This window comes from Amblyomma mixtum, chromosome 7 (genome assembly GCF_055824585.1).
Source record: "Amblyomma mixtum isolate Tamu chromosome 7, ASM5582458v1, whole genome shotgun sequence".
NCBI lineage: Eukaryota > Metazoa > Arthropoda > Arachnida > Ixodida > Ixodidae > Amblyomma > Amblyomma mixtum.
Window position 1 is genome coordinate 79928557 of NC_143018.1, and position 16577 is coordinate 79945133.

The 16577-nt window shown below is 46.6% G+C and overlaps 1 long non-coding RNA gene across 2 annotated transcripts; it reads right to left on the reverse strand.

The window, feature by feature from the left end:
• Window positions 1-2000: 2000 nt before the first annotated feature.
• Window positions 2001-13203, reverse strand: LOC149336610 (uncharacterized). Of its 2 annotated transcripts, XR_016284304.1 has the most exons (4): window positions 12869-13203; window positions 8531-8663; window positions 4826-7143; window positions 2001-4237 (listed from the first exon to the last, which is right to left on the reverse strand). It is a non-coding gene; the product is annotated as an uncharacterized LOC149336610 (long non-coding RNA). The 2 variants fall into 2 exon arrangements; XR_016284303.1 differs by having other exon boundaries at window positions 2001-7143.
• Between the last annotated feature and the right edge of the window lie 3374 nt (window positions 13204-16577).

Genomic DNA, 16577 nt, shown 5'->3' on the forward strand with positions numbered 1-16577 from the left:
GCCAAGCGCAAGATATAAGAAAAGTTTCATGCAGAGTTTTACAGAATTGTGAAAAAACATTGGTGGTGTAGTGCCTAAAATGTTAGTACTGCATAGTAATGAAAAATGCAAGCAATTTAAGAAATGGCTACTGATAAAAGCCTTAAATAGGGTCAGGTAACCTCAGTGGCCATCCTTGGGTGGGCAAGGATCTCAAGGCTCCCAACCAAAATAAAAAAAAGCCTCAGCCTTCTTCTCAGGAGTGAGAAAGGACATTCTAAGTCAAGAACTGCCGTCCTACCTTCTGAGTGGCAAGTGTACATGAATACTTCTTAAGAACTGAAATCCAGTGACAGGGACCTAACACCGCTTCTTCCTAAGCAAGACAAACAAGTTGAATATTTCAGTTTCCTGTCTTTCTTGGCTGTAACAGAAAAAGTGACCTCAATACTCTCTTCCACTGCCGTCGTTATGAATATCTTACCTCAAACTAGCACCATTCTTTGAGTGAGCATAACACGAAACATCGTTTGATGCTGAGTTACAATACCAGCCTTCATGTTTAGAAGATAGATCTCTGCAGCATGTACGCCATTTGCTAAAAAAAATAAACCTCATGTTTCTTTCATGCATCCTGGGCTTGCAGTGAAATTTTGCGCATTTTTTATTCTGTGTTGGAATTTGTAATTTTGCAGCGCAGAAAATTAGGGGCCTTACCCATGTGTCAATTTGGGACGTCAAGCCCTCAAATTCACATTAGCTGATAGGCATGAATGCAAGCGTCTTAAGCTGAAAAAAATACTTAGCAAACCATGTGCGAATACTTGTGGTGATGCTTGTAGCACAAGAACATGGATGACAATAAACTGATGAACACATCTCATAGTGTTGTCCTTGACTTCTTTGCACTGTAAACATGACTTTAAACGTACAATATTAACCAGACTAGGAAAAAACTATTCAACTATACGTGTGAATAAACCACTATGTAAACAAAGAGCGACGGTGGTTGCGCTCCACTGAGGAATCACTATCCACCATAGTCAGAAATCAATATAGCATGCTCTTCCAGCACTGACACAATGGACGTTACAGATGTTCAACCTCTTCATACATCGGCTGTTGGAAAAAAGCTGCTTGTTATGTCTGAGCAATTTTTTCTTAATAAGCCCATTCCTAGACTATACCCTTTAAGACCACTTTAAAACAGGACAACAATTATGAATGAAACAAAAATCTGTTCAGGATTTGGCTATTAGCTCAACATGTGCAGAATAAGATTTGTTTCACAGATTAGAACACGAGGCTGAAAACTCACCTTTCTACCAATGCTTTGAAGTCTAGAGCACCAGCTATGAGCCGAGCTGCATGCTTGTGAATTAAGAGCAAATTGAACGCTTTGAGGCATGCCTTTGATGTCTTTCACATCAAAACAACATTAGAGAAAAAGTTACCTTAGTTGGTCTTCCTTCTGCATTAATGTCTGCTTGGGCAGTGCCCTAGCAGGGTTTCACTACACAACTACTGGAATCCTATGTGAAAGGTAGGCTCCTTGCAACCACCAATCTGCAACCTAAACATACAAAGCGTTGCATATTTACAGCAAACACAATGCACTTGATTTTTAAACAATCATTAACAAAGCCCACAAGACTATTTCAACACAGCATGTCTATGTTTACGAGTTTCAAATATCCTAATCAGTGTCTTTTGGTGCTATTGAGCAGAGAAGACAATTTACAGAAATGTGTTAGGCTGCACAGCAAAGCAAAGAATAATTCACTGCAGATAAACACCTTATATCACCTCAACACCAAGCTGATGCAGCACCAGAATTGGGCAGCAGCCCAGGAGGAATGGAAAACCTGCGCTCTGCAGAACTTAAGGTGACAACATCCTAGCTCCCAATGTAATGGTCGCCTTTAACTCCTGGCTCATAAAGTGCCAATTGATAATGCTTTCAGGAGCAATAACATGCCACATAAAAGAACAAAGCACACACTGAACCAGTTTTCTGTTGATGTTGCTATAGATTCCAGTACCTTATACAACTTCTCTCCTATTCCATTTGGCTTTCCAAATTCCTCAACAACCTGGGAAATGCCAAAGGGCCAGTTAGGAAACAATGACATGATGAAGCAGGGTAACTTCTGCCACTTCTATACATGTGAATGGGACAGCAAAAATGACAAGAACAGCCAAGCATGCCTTTAGCATCAAGTGCCTCATAAGTGTATTGTCCAGCAGTTGGGCATTTAAACACCTAAAATTTCATCTTTAAGTATTAATCATAATGATATTTGAAAGCACGTTTTATGACAGGACAAAGATGGCATTATAACTCCACCCAAAGTTGTACTAATATAGCAGAAAGGGGATGTGTGTTTGCGGGTATATGAGAAAGAATCTGAAACGGCATTCAAATTTTCAGTGAAAAAGTCCCACATTATACAAATGAGAGATTACAAAGCTTTGCTGTCACGTGGGTGGCCATATCGGGAAATGCAGTGCAGGAAAACGAAATTCAGGCAGATCTCAAGCTGCTGTTTTCATAACACCAGATTTAAGAGGATACAAACTGATAATTTATATGCTTGGAAAGACATTTGTTTGTATAGCTCCACTGTCGCAATAATTAGCAAAGTAAGTGCACATAGTCAGTGGCTGCCACACCGTTTTTGATGAGCACTATCTGTATGCTTGCAGTGAGTCTTCCATGTTCACAGCTTCCTGGCTTTTCAGCCAATAAAGTATATATTCTGAAATTTTATATAGGGTTACTTGTGCACAACTCGGGTTCTACCCACCTCCTCTTATGCAACATGTAAACTCAGAAAACAAGATTTCTAGGCAATTTTAGGCAGTTCATGCATAGTATTAGAAAAAAGTACTTGAAATCAGAATTCAGAATATTAAAAAAGACACTTCAAAGCGCTCAAAGGTTCAGCACTCGACAAGTTGCTTAAAAATACAACTGCCATTGGCATTTCAATCGTCAAAAAGTGCACATCCACGCAACAGCAGTTCAAATATCTAGTGCCGCTTTAACATACAGCAAAGAGTAACATACACAATGCTAAAAAACGAAATTCATCAATTGAAATGAGCACTCTTGTGCATAGTCTTAAGCCAATACACTGACAGCCCATGGTAGATACAGTGTAGCTAGTGATGATAGTACAAATTACAACAAAAACTAGCAACCTCTGGCAACAGCTATGAGGCTCTCTATGTCATTACATCATTTGCCATGCTTTCTGCTGTCAGCGTACAGCACCACTCATAGACCAAACCAAAACACAGCATTATCACAGGTATAATAACACTTGTTGTATAAAAATACATCTTAATGGCGAGCACTTTCAACCATCGGCGAGAGGTAAATAAATGTGAAACATTACTTGGTTAACAACCAGATTTTTGCTGCCGACAGCGAATTCACACACAAGCACCAATGATAAGATGCTCAAATCAAGGAAAAAAGAGAAAGGCAAAGTACAAATGCAAGAAGCAAGTGGGGGCATAGATGCCCAAACTTCAGTCTCTCAACACCATCATTCAGTATGATCAAACGTACACTACTTAATTTTGTGCCCCCAGATAAGGCTTGCATGCAGCACAGTTGTTGACACAGCGTCTGGCACCATTTCTACTACTTAAAGCAGCAGGTAAAAACTAGCAGTAGGATACTGGCCATGTTAACTGCACCCCTTTAATTCAAGATGAAATCAAAAGGACCTTTCTCTACAGTTATAAATATGGTAAAAATGCCACACAGCCTCACTGCCTCATCAGCCGTCTTATAACGACATTTACCAATGCCCTGACTTGATTATCAACCCAAACAGCATGCAAAACTTTGTTGTCACAAGTTAACAAGAATACAATATACACCTCGATTCACATATAGGCACATCACGCAGCTTCCTTCCAACAAAAGTAGTAAACACCTATAGATATCACTGAAAGCAAGAGCAAGGAGCTGTAGTCAATCAACTCGTTTCAAGAACATGAAAATTTAGAGCGTTCTTGCAAAGCACATCAGCAAACGCTAGACAAGAAGTTCTGCCTACCTTTAGTGTTTTCTCAAGTCTGCCAGGTGTAAAAGTGGCTTGACTGACTCCACGTATCTTTGAAGGGTTTCTTTCAATGGATGCACTGGTAACTTTTTCAACTCTGTCTGCTTCGACATCATAAGCCCCATTTGAACAGCCGATGCAGCCAGACGCAGTGAAACAATTTTGCTGACTTCATTGAGCTAAACAAAACCAAGCATGCAAAAATGAATTGGTTGGTTGGTTGTTGGGGTTTAACATCTCAATGAGACTCAGGCTATGAGAGACGCCATAGTGAAGTGCTCTGGAAATTTAGACCACCGGAGGTTATTTAACGTGCAACTGACATCGCACAGTACACAGGCCTCTGTGCAATGTCAGTGAATTGAAAGACAAGCAGAAAGGGGTCATACTGGAGGCTGGGCACTAAAAAAACTGCTCAACGTCTCATCCAAATGCAAACACAAACTGTAATTCAGAAGAATGGCCTCAGGCTCAAGTTAGTGCATGGTGAAATGAACAGCGGCGCAACAAGGACACTAACAAGAAAGGGACACCACTGGAATTGGAATTGCACTGGAAACTGCAATTGCACATGCAAACTGGAATTGAACATGCAAAGTCAGATAAGAGAGCTGCATCCTAAATAACATGATCATTTGATAATTTATGTATTTAAAGTGCAGAGAAAAAAACTAGAAACGTTAAGTTGGCCATTAATAAGCCGAATGATTCTCTACAAACAGTGCAGGATAAATACGAATTCAGAGTTTTAGATGGCATCTACTCACCATTTTTCCTCGTGCACAGGCAAGTAACCCGTGAATGAGCATTTGTTGTTTGTTGTTGTTGTTCCAAAAATAATGGCGCACACCCACTGTGGGGGATTGGCCAAGACACAGGTGGTGACTGACTCAAAACGTTAAAAAATTGAATAAAATTCAAAATTTTATAGGTAATAATAAAAAACAAGAAAAATAATAATAGTAGTAGTAATAACAATAAGTAAATAAATAAAAAGGTATTCAGATTTGTTAATTGAAATAAAATAATGGACACTGTGAGATCGGTGACCGAAAGAGGGAACAGGGCTAAACTCGCCATGTTTAGGAAGCTTTGGTAGCAGATAAATTTTGTACATGAGAAAGAGCTTAAGACGGCAGCGGTTTCGTCTCTGAAAGGAAAGATTGAATGGCGGAGAGCACATTCCAGTTACTGTGCCCAAGGGAGGAAGCACCAAATGACTAAAACAACCCCAGCAGACAGACTCAGACCGAGCTGTCGTAACGGATGCTCTGGCAGGCGCCTCCGTAAAAAGGAGAGGCGGGGGCAGGTCAACAAGAAGTGATCTATCGTTTTGGGTCCAGCGCAGAGCGGGCACATTGGGAGGACTTCCACACCAGATCTATGAATGTAGAGGTTTAATTGAGGCAAGCAACAACGTAGACGCATGAAAGAAACCTCAAGCTTGCGTGATCGCCATATTTACTGCACCACGGGTAGAGGAGATGCCGGAACTCTGGAGAGGAGGTCAGTGTTGATGCTGCAAATTCTTTCAAGAGCAGATACCTGCGAAACCTGGCCGCAGTAATATATGCACTGGGCGGAAGGAGAGATACGACTGGGCCTTGAAGAAATGTCTTCGCCAGGGTATGATATAGCTCCCTCATTCAAATTAAATGGATTCCTTGGTGCCCAGGCACCCAAACCAACCGTAACAAACACACGTGGGGTGGAATCAATCATTTGAGTAAGCCGAGTGCCTGAGATCCTGCAGACGCGGTGAGAGATGAACACAGAGATAATGAATCCTCATAATTATGACAGAAGACAAGGAGCTGTTTAACTTGCGCAATGCCAGGACTATATACTGCTAGAAACTCGGCCAGATAAATGGAAGTGTAATCGTGAAGGCGGAGTGAGAATGGCCAGTCAAGGGAGAGGGAGAAATTACCAGCACCGGCCTTTCCTTCACACTGTGAAGCATCTGTCGCAATGAGCCCATGAAAGTTAAAGCGCATCAAGTAATCCTGTATTAAACCGTTGAGCAAATGGAAAGGCATCAATTTTGCATGTTTTGGAATTAGAAAGATATCATCGAAGACAACCTGAATACCTAGATGAGGATATGGCACACACCGAAGGGATGTCCGAAATGCGGACATTTAAGGGGTCAAGGAGGGATTGCACAAAACAAATCTGTAGACTATGGAAACGAGACCAGCTTTAGGTGAAAAATACCCTAGGCTGACGAAGGAAGATCAAATTTGAGGCACAAAGCGACATATGGCACATTTTTATCAATGTTTGGACTGTTAAGAGCCGAAATCTTGAAGGCAATGATGGAATACGCGCTTCCAGGTATAAGACGGTATTGGCCACAAATTTCGAAAGGCCCAGACAGAGGCGCAACACCTCCCGCTAAAAGAGAATCAGGGGGCGAAGTTTATACGCAGGTGCACCAGAGAACAAGACGCAGGCGAACTCTAAGACTGGATGGACATGCATTCTATAAATCATAAGAAGCAGGTGCCTTCTCATGCCGGAACGAACGTTGCTCAGCCTGCGCAGTATACCGACTGCTCGGACTCCTTTCACAGTGATATGCTCTATATTGGCCCACCAGGAAAGTGAAGGACCATAAATAAATGCGAGGTATTAGATACTTTGGGTTTGAGGAATTAGATGGTGCCGATAAACATTAGAGATATTAACTGAATAAGAGAGAGGAAAAATCAATAAAGCGCATTTATTAATCTGAGGGAACATATTGATATCCCCTCAGGCTGCACTGAACAAGCCCAGCTGTTCTCATTTTCCTCTTCTTCTTCTTCTTCACCTCATTTTAATGGCACATACCCACGTGGGGGGATTGGCCAAGGTGGAGTGGTATACATAAGAAAATTTCCATAAGATTAAACGTGAAATTTGAAAAATGTATTCATGAAAAACGACAGAAGAATAATTGAAGTGAAATAACAAAGAACATTTTGGCGAGAATAATAATAATTAAAAAAAACAAAAAAAAACTCCGAGATTTTTAAAGGAGTTAGCAAATTTTCCTCGCCGTCCTCGCTTCTTCTTCTGTGGAGTCTGCTGATGCTGGCGCCTGTAAGCAGAAACGAATCCTGAAGCAAGTTTGCCAATCCCAAATATTGCTGTTGCTCACATACGTTCTAAGGTTTTAACTTTGACTAGTTTTTATTTTTCTAAATCTCTAAATATTAAGATGCACACAGGGCTGCACGCTAGTGTATGCAGTGCTTACCGCATTAATGCGAAATTAAGCCTCCTGCGGTTCAAAGCAGTTCAAAAAGGGATGGTTAAATTCGCACTAATACGGTAATTTCCAGGAGGCCAACACGTCCATGCCCTGGGATAGAAAACAAGTGAGACGCCTTCCATGGAATTCAACAAGGCTACTCGGGCCAGTCGGTTAAATCACTTCCAATGCTGAGTTCGAAATGCGCAAAAATGAAGACGAAGAGCACGAGACAGCGAGCACACTGCACTCGTCTGTGTTGAAAGTAGTAACTTTCTTTTGCCCCCATTTTCTCGTGCATTCCGAACTGAGCTCTCACTGCAAGACACATTGGCAGTTGCCACAACAGATGCTTCCGTTCACTTATAATTCATCAGTCAGCATATCGCGCTGGCCCGATACAGCTAGAGACTGCACTTCCTGGATATTCGCCAGAACTGCGCCGGCGTTGAAATGGAATGAAAATTCGATGACATCAAATGCGTCCACTCAGTAACAGCACTTTCTGTTCCATCATGTTACCCAGAAATGGGCCAGCCGATGGGCCAGCCGATGGGCTGGTACGAGTAAGGGCCAGGTTAAAATTCAGGCGGCACTTTGGCTCTCTAAAGTGCTGCAAGGCAAAAGCCTTTCCTGGCGCACTGTTTGTTTATTTTTATTGTTTTTCTGTTTCATACGTTCTTGTTTCTTGTATTTTTGTTTCTTTTCTTATTCTTATTTGGTTCTTATTCCGTTTCTTTTCTTATTTTTATTTTATTTTCTATTTTTGTTTCTTTTCTTATTTGTATTTCTTATTTCTTTTATTATATTTATGAAAGCCACGCATCCACTAGACGCGCCTTTATTCATGCTCGAAACCCTGAGCGTTCGTGGCTGAGTGGTAGCGTCTCCACTTCAAATGCCAAAGCCCCTGGTTCGATTCCGAGCCTCGACAAAGTTGCCTTTTTTAGTGACTCCGAAACGCGGACACATTTGCTAACTTTCCTTGTCACGACAGTATGAGGCATTAAAGGCTTCCGCCTTAAAATGAGAGATGCCTTGTCTGTGGTCGCCAGAGTTTGCACCCCTTATCATCAGCAGATATGAAAATCTCGGGGCCGCGCACGGCTCCACTGACTTCAACGCGCTGTGAGCCGCGTGTTCGCTCTTAAAATGGATCGTTAACATTCACAATAAGAGTATGTTCGATTCAACATAGACGTGGCTACTCCCTTTGTGCCAGTACGGTACCTACGAGCTTTCTTGTCGCATGCCTTCCTCGATGATGGTGAGCATTCTTGATAATAAGTCGCTCTGTTGGCGCCGTGCCTCCGTCATTTCTTCAAGACCCCGACCAAACTCCGACAAAAAATTCGCAAGTTCTTGCTCTGAAAGAGGAAAAAAAAGCTAATTTTCCAGATTACCAACTATTCTTCAAAGTGCAAACATAAACGCTTGCTCGCGCGCACTCTCTGCGCCGTCAGCTGAGTTGCAGTGAACGACTACGGTCTACTCATTAGATGCTGCACGGAAATAAATTGAAGTCCAACATATCTTTTATTTCGCGGGATTTTTTTTCTTTTTAGCCTGTTTACATCTTTAGATTTCGTGAGTTCTTAAGCAATCTCAAGTGACCAACCCGACCTAGTGGTGCACCGCAACGAGAAATGATCTTAAGCGTAATAAAAAAAATTCAGGGGGCACTTTGGCTCTCTAAAGTGCTGCAAGGCGAAAGCGTTTCCTGGCCAGTTTGTTTTTACTTACTTTTTATTTTTCATATTTTGTTTTGATTTATTTTTTGCTCGTTTTCTTAATTTTATTGTTTTTATTTCTAGTTTCACATCTTATTTTTATTTTGTTTTTATTTTTGTTTATTTTGCTATTTTTATTTTCCTTTTCATGACTTTACTCCTTTTATTTTATTTATGAAGCCCGTGCATTCACTAGATGCGCCTTTATTCATGCTGGAACCTTGAGCATTTGAAGCAGTGACGCCGAAAGGCGGACGAATCTGCCGACGCGTCCGTCGACACGGCTGCCGACGCGTCTGTCGGCACTCCTGCCGACGCGTCTGTCGACACGGCTGCCGACGCGTCTGCTAAGGACAGTATGAGGCATTAAAGGCTTTCGCCTTTAAAAAATGAGGCTCAGGCTAACTACTAGCGACGTGCAGGAGGCAGCGTACGAGGTCTGGCAGAAAAAGATAGCAGGTGGGAAAGAGGAAAGCCAACTGCGCGCGCGCGTACGCGCAATTTTTTTCGCCAGCTGGCTCGTTCACAGGCCGCTGACTGGCCGCTAGACCGACGTTCACGCAGTAGGCCATAGGCCCTTTGTGAGGGTTTCAAGCTAGACGCGCGAAATCACCTGAACAGACGATCACGTTTTAAGGCGAAAGCCTTTAATGCCTCATGCTGTCGTTAGCAATCCGGGTCGGTAGCCGTGTCTCCGTCTGTGTCGGCAGCCGTGTCTCCGTCCGGGTCGGCAGCCGTGTCTGCGTCCGTGTCGACATATGTGTCCGCGTTTTGACGGGTGTCCACCGAGATATGCGAGACAGTTACTGCATAATTTCCTTTCCTCAAATACAATTTTAAGTTTCTTCATTACGGCCCCTCTTTCTCTTCCTTCTCTCACTCCCACTTCCTCCCTTCCTGTACGGTGCGGTGGGGGTGTCCACCGAGATGACAGATAATTTCCTGTCCTCAAAAAGCGTTGCGTTCAAAGGGCAAGGCATCGCGCCGAAGGAGTGGTGGCGTTCCTCCCTTCCTTTACGGTGCGGTTCGGGTGTCCACCGCGATGACAGAGAATTACTGCGCCATTTCCTTTCCGCATAAAGCGTTGCGTTCAAAGTGCAAAGCATCGCGCCGAACGGCTGGTGGCGTTCCTCCCTTCGTTTACGGTGCGGTTCGGGTGTCCACCGAGATGACAGAGAATTACTGCGCCATTTCCTTTCCGCATAAAGCGTTGCGTTCAAAGTGCAAAGCATCGCGCCGAACGGCTGGTGGCGTTCCTCCCTTCCTTTACGGTGCGGTTCGGGTGTCCACCGAGATGACAGAGAATTACTGCGCCATTTCCTTTCCGCATAAAGCGTTGCGTTCAAAGTGCAAAGCATCGCGCCGAACGGCTGGTGGCGTTCCTCCCTTCGTTTACGGTGCGGTTCGGGTGTCCACCGAGATGACAGAGAATTACTGCGCCATTTCCTTTCCGCATAAAGCGTTGCGTTCAAAGTGCAAAGCATCGCGCCGAACGGCTGGTGGCGTTCCTCCCTTCCTTTACGGTGCGGTTCGGGTGTCCACCGAGATGACAGAGAATCACTGCGCCATTTCCTTTCCGCATAAAGCGTTGCGTTCAAAGTGCAAAGCATCGCGCCGAACGGCTGGTGGCGTTCCTCCCTTCCTTTACGGTGCGGTTCGGGTGTCCACCGCGATGACAGAGAATTACTGCGCCATTTCCTTTCCGCATAAAGCGTTGCGTTCAAAGTGCAAAGCATCGCGCCGAACGGCTGGTGGCGTTCCTCCCTTCGTTTACGGTGCGGTTCGGGTGTCCACCGAGATGACAGAGAATTACTGCGCCATTTCCTTTCCGCATAAAGCGTTGCGTTCAAAGTGCAAAGCATCGCGCCGAACGGCTGGTGGCGTTCCTCCCTTCCTTTACGGTGCGGTTCGGGTGTCCACCGCGATGACAGAGAATTACTGCGCCATTTCCTTTCCGCATAAAGCGTTGCGTTCAAAGTGCAAAGCATCGCGCCGAACGGCTGGTGGCGTTCCTCCCTTTACGGTGCGGTTCGGGTGTCTACCGAGATGACAGAGAATTACTGCCCCATTTCCTTTCCTCAAAAAGCGTCGCGTTCAAAGGGCAAGGCCCCGCGCCGAACGGGTGGTGGCGTTCCTCCTTTACGGTGCGGTTCGGGTGTCTACCGAGATGACAGAGAATTACTGCCCCATTTCCTTTCCTCAAAAAGCGTCGCGTTCAAAGGGCAAGGCCCCGCGCCGAACGGGTGGTGGCGTTCCTCCCTTTACGGTGCGGTTCGGGTGTCTACCGAGATGACAGAGAATTACTGCCCCATTTCCTTTCCTCAAAAAGCGTCGCGTTCAAAGGGCAAGGCCCCGCGCCGAACGGCTGGTGGCGTTCCTCCCTTTACGGTGCGGTTCGGGTGTCTACCGAGATGACAGAGAATTACTGCCCCATTTCCTTTCCTCAAAAAGCGTCGCGTTCAAAGGGCAAGGCCCCGCCCCGAACGGCTGGTGGCGTTCCTCCCTTTACGGTGCGGTTCGGGTGTCTACCGAGATGACAGAGAATTACTGCCCCATTTCCTTTCCTCAAAAAGCGTCGCGTTCAAAGGGCAAGGCCCCGCGCCGAACGGCTGGTGGCGTTCCTCCCTTTACGGTGCGGTTCGGGTGTCTACCGAGATGACAGAGAATTACTGCCCCATTTCCTTTCCTCAAAAAGCGTCGCGTTCAAAGGGCAAGGCCCCGCGCCGAACGGCTGGTGGCGTTCCTCCCTTTACGGTGCGGTTCGGGTGTCTACCGAGATGACAGAGAATTACTGCCCCATTTCCTTTCCTCAAAAAGCGTCGCGTTCAAAGGGCAAGGCCCCGCGCCGAACGGGTGGTGGCGTTCCTCCCTTTACGGTGCGGTTCGGGTGTCTACCGAGATGACAGAGAATTACTGCCCCATTTCCTTTCCTCAAAAAGCGTCGCGTTCAAAGGGCAAGGCCCCGCGCCGAACGGGTGGTGGCGTTCCGTGGAATGCCTGGCAGCGCTACAACACGCTGTCGCGTTCCACTCCTAAAGGTTATGCGTCACTAATTAGCAGTTAATTAGTATTTAGACATTAATCAGTAATTAGCCACTAATTAGTAATTTGTCATTACTTCGTCATCGGCCCCGCCGCGGTGGCTCAGTGTTTACGGCGCTCGGCTGCTGACCCGACAGACGCGGGTTCGATCCCGGCCGCGGCGGCTGAATTTCGATGAAGGCGAAATTCTAGAAGCCCGTGTGCTGTGCGATGTCAGTGCACGTTAAAGAACCCCAGGTGGTCGAAATTTCCGGAGCCCTCCACTACGGCGTCCCTCATAGCCCGAGTTGCTTTGTGACGTCGAACCCCAATAAACGAATAAACCAACCAATTATGTGTGACGTCATCTAGTGGTGACGTCACCAGTGTCACACAAGCAAAGTGGTGCGGAAAACGCTTTCGCCTCTAAGCACTTTAGACAGTCAAAGTGCCCCTTAATTTTTTTTTTTTTAATGCGCTATATCCGCGTGCGTGCGACCAGGTAATGCTCCACATTTTCAAGAGCACTCAAGCGCTCTATTTGCAAGCACGGTTGGGGCGTCTGCGAGATTTTTGTCTACCCCTGAGAATGAAATAGCCTTTCTAAGTCAGTATAAAGAGTTACTGCAATGTGTAAGAAAGTCACTAATTCGAGCTCTGCGTCATATACAAACAATGGCGGCACACGCAAACAAAAGCGCAGTGCGTCATGCAGCCGTACGCGCGTTCGCGGCAAATACGTGGAAGACTGCACGAAGACAATTAGCTTCGCAACAGTGAGCAAGTCAGCACGGCATAAAGCCAATAAAACGTGCACTTACCCTGGTCACCCTCATTTCCGGCCATTTTGTCTGCAACCAGAAACAGCGAGAGACAGCGCGCCAACACCACACAGCAGCAATTACCGCGCGCCGTCGGAATTTTCAAATCCAAACTGCCACTCAAGTATCTTGACATATATCATTGGCTGAAAGGTGTCACGTGCGCTTGAAACGATCCAATCAGGGGGGAGGGAAGAGACCTTCTAGGAAGATCCGAAGCATATATACAAATGACGCCTGGGACCCGCAGCCATCTGTTCTCGCTTCGGCGAGCGCGGCTTCGGCCGCTTATCTGTTTTTTGAGCAGCGTCCGCTGCGGCGGACGCAGTTGTTGCTGCGACGCGCGTCTTTCCTTTCTTCTCTCTCCTTCCTCTGACCTTTTAACTCTTTTCTATCTGCACGTGGCAGCGGTGGTGGCTTGGCTCGAGCCAGTAGCAGGCCCGTGCAATTTCCTTATGGTGCTCGGCTGCTGACCCAAAAGACGCGGGTTCGATCCCGGCCGCAGCGGCTGGAATTTCTTTGGAGGAGAAATTCTAGAGGCCCGTGTACTGTGCGATGTCAGTGCACGTTAAAGAACCCCAGGTGGTCGAAATTTCCGGAGCCCTCCACTACGGCGTCTCTCATAGCCTTAGTCGCTTTGGGACGTTAAACCCCATAAACCAAACCAAACCTTTTCATCCTTCTCTCAGCCACAACAACAACAATAACAACAACGGCGGTTCGGCGGCTACAGCGTTCGGCTGCCGAAGCCGAGGGCGCGGCATCAAGTCCCAGCCTGGGCGACCGCGTTTAGATGGAGACGAAACGCAAAGGACGCCCGTGTGCTGGCCGATCTTTTATGATCCTCTGTAATAGGTCGCAGTTTTCGGGTTATGTAAGCCGTGAAAAACAGAGAAACGACATGAAAAAAATTGGAGAACGCTTAAGCTTCGCTTTTAAGAGTGAAAACGCGACAGCGTCTTGCAGAGCTGCCATGGAGTACACGGAACCCCATCGCCCGCTCGGCGCGACGCCTTGCTTGGCCATTGTAAAAATGAAAAATTGTATTTTAGGAAGGGAAATGACGCAGTAACAGTCCCACTTGTCTTGGTGGACACCCGGACCGCGCATGATACAATATTTTTTCAGGCAGCCCCCGACATAGGTAGCCGGTTACCGCGATTATAGGTCGGCGATTCGAATTCCTGCCGTGAGCTATAGGCTCTAACTTACACAGTAAGTTTATGCAGCACGAAACGCTGAATCGTTACACCATCCGGACCATTCTACGGCGAACGGTTGGCATAATACGATTTTTTCCGATGTGCGGTGCTGACAACTACAACTACGGCGCCGAAGGCTCTTCGGCCGAACGAGCTGTATATGCTATCTTCCACCTTCGGGTGGCAAAATCACAATTGCCCTCGGGCCAAATCTTTTATTTTGCTATTGGGCTTATACCCGCGATACATTAGTGGTGCGGGAGAGGCAAATTTTCTTATTCATTTTTGTCGCCTCAACTATCATTTGTATATGCTATCTATCCCATCCATTTGCCCATCCCTACCGCTACTTCCCAGGGAAGATCAGGGGAGTTTCCCCGGGCCCGCTCCCCCGGCTATGGGTCGCTATAGTAGCTTTCCCTCATTGATTTATTTCCACCTTCGGCTGGCAAAATTACGAGGGGGTACCCAAAAGAAACCGGACTTATTTTTGTTTGAACTTATTTGTTCACATTTTCAGCACAGACCTTCAAAGTACTCTCCACTTACAATGATACGTTTGTCGAATCTTTCATTCTATTTTTCAAAACATTGTTTAAATTCATCTTTTGTGATGCTTGACAGTCCCTCCGTCGTTTTCTTCTTCACCTCAGCAACATCAGCGAAACGCTTTCCATTCACCTGTCTTTTCATTCTACGAAACAAAGAAAGTAGCACGTGGCAAGGTCGGGTGAGTATGAGGGTTGAGGAACAGAGGTCATGCCATTTTTGGTCCGAATTTGTAGTAGAGACAGGGCTGTCTGAGCAGGGGCATTGCCATGCTAGAAAAACCAGTCACCCGTCTGCCACAAATCAGGCCGCTTCCACCGAACACTGTTGCCCAATCTTTTCAAAACATCCAAGCAGAAAGCCTGGCTAACTGTCTCGTACAATTGCCTACGGGCCATTTCGTTTATTTTGATCGGTTTACACCCGCGATACAGTAGTGGTCCGGGAGAGGCTCATTTTCTTATTCATTTAATATGCCTCGAACAACTTGATGTATATGCTAACGCGTAAAACGAAACGTTACAGCAGTTTTCCATGCCGATCGCAGCCCCGTAACACGCAGCCTAGTGAGCGGAGGAACAATTAAAAGGGCGCTGAAAGGGGCTCTAATAAAGTTGCTCTATGTCTGGGATGTTAACGCAGGCCGCTTCAAGAATATTGCCCAGCAAAATTTCTTTAATGCGCTTTGTAGATGCTATCTGTGGTCAAAATAGGAATTTCAGCGTCTTCGCGCATTTTCCCCTCCTCTCGTAACTTTTTGCACACTGGAAGGTCGCCACTTGGACCGGCTCCACCGCCGCTGGCGGAGCTTCCCGATTCGCCGGAGCTGCGCGACTTAAAGGATCTACCCAATAGCCGCCTCTCACCTTGTATACGCAGGTGCGAGCGACGGAGGAGGGTGCGAGCATGAAAAAGTCGCCGGGAGGGGCTCGCAAACTTTTGCACGAGATTGTGGGTTCCCTGCTTCGTGCAGAAGTAATTAATTGACTGAGGTGCTCATGACAACACCATGCAGTGATTGAGCGAGTTGATGCGCTCTCCTCGGAAGGCGTTTCTCCTTTAAGATTTGCAGAGGTATCACGATCGACACCGCTTCCCGAGCGTGACTCGAGGTACGAGTGGTACGAGCAGAGGGGCAATGAACTTTATTAGCCGAGTGGGAGGGGCTGAGCCGTTCATAACGCTACTCACTCTTCGCCGCACCATAAAAGAGGTCTACCTTGAGCTCCGCCTCGACAAACGCCTTTACCCTCCCCCTCATCCATCACTCACGGTGCCGGAGTCTCGCCTTCTTCGGCACATTCAGATGAATGCAGTTATCACCCCGTCCCGCCTCTTCCTCTATCGCTATCGATCGTACCCTTCCTGTCCCAACTGCCCCTGTATCTATGCGGACCTGGCCCATTGCCTCTTCTATTGCCCGGCTGCTCAGCAGTCGGGTTCCTTCCCCCCACCCTCTCTATCCATCACCACCTGGCTCGACTGGCTTGGCGCTGAAGGGGAAGAAGAAAAGCGGCTTCTGGTCGCCCAGGCGGTCGAAATGCTCGGCCTATAAATTCTGGTCGAATAAAAGTCTTTTACTACTACTACTACTACGCTGCATGTCAACCCCGCAGTATGACCGAGAGCTCATATGCGCCTGGGCGACCCAGTCCGCCCATTGGACGAGGCTCGGCTCCTAGCTGCGCAGCGCGGGCGCCCAGCTCGGGGTATGGGTGCGGGGTTTAGATAGTAGGAGATGGAGGATGACGGGAGATATCTGCGGCCACTAGAGAAATTTTATTGCGAAAGCAATACTGCTTGCACTTTTCTGCCATCGATGGAGGTTCATCCTTCGCTGCGGCGGAGCTGCGGCGCTCTACCACGTGACCACGTGACGTCACGACAAGAGGAGAGCTGAGGGCCCAACTCGTCTCATCGATGGAGGCTCATCCGCTCCTGCGCAGGTGCGGCGCGCT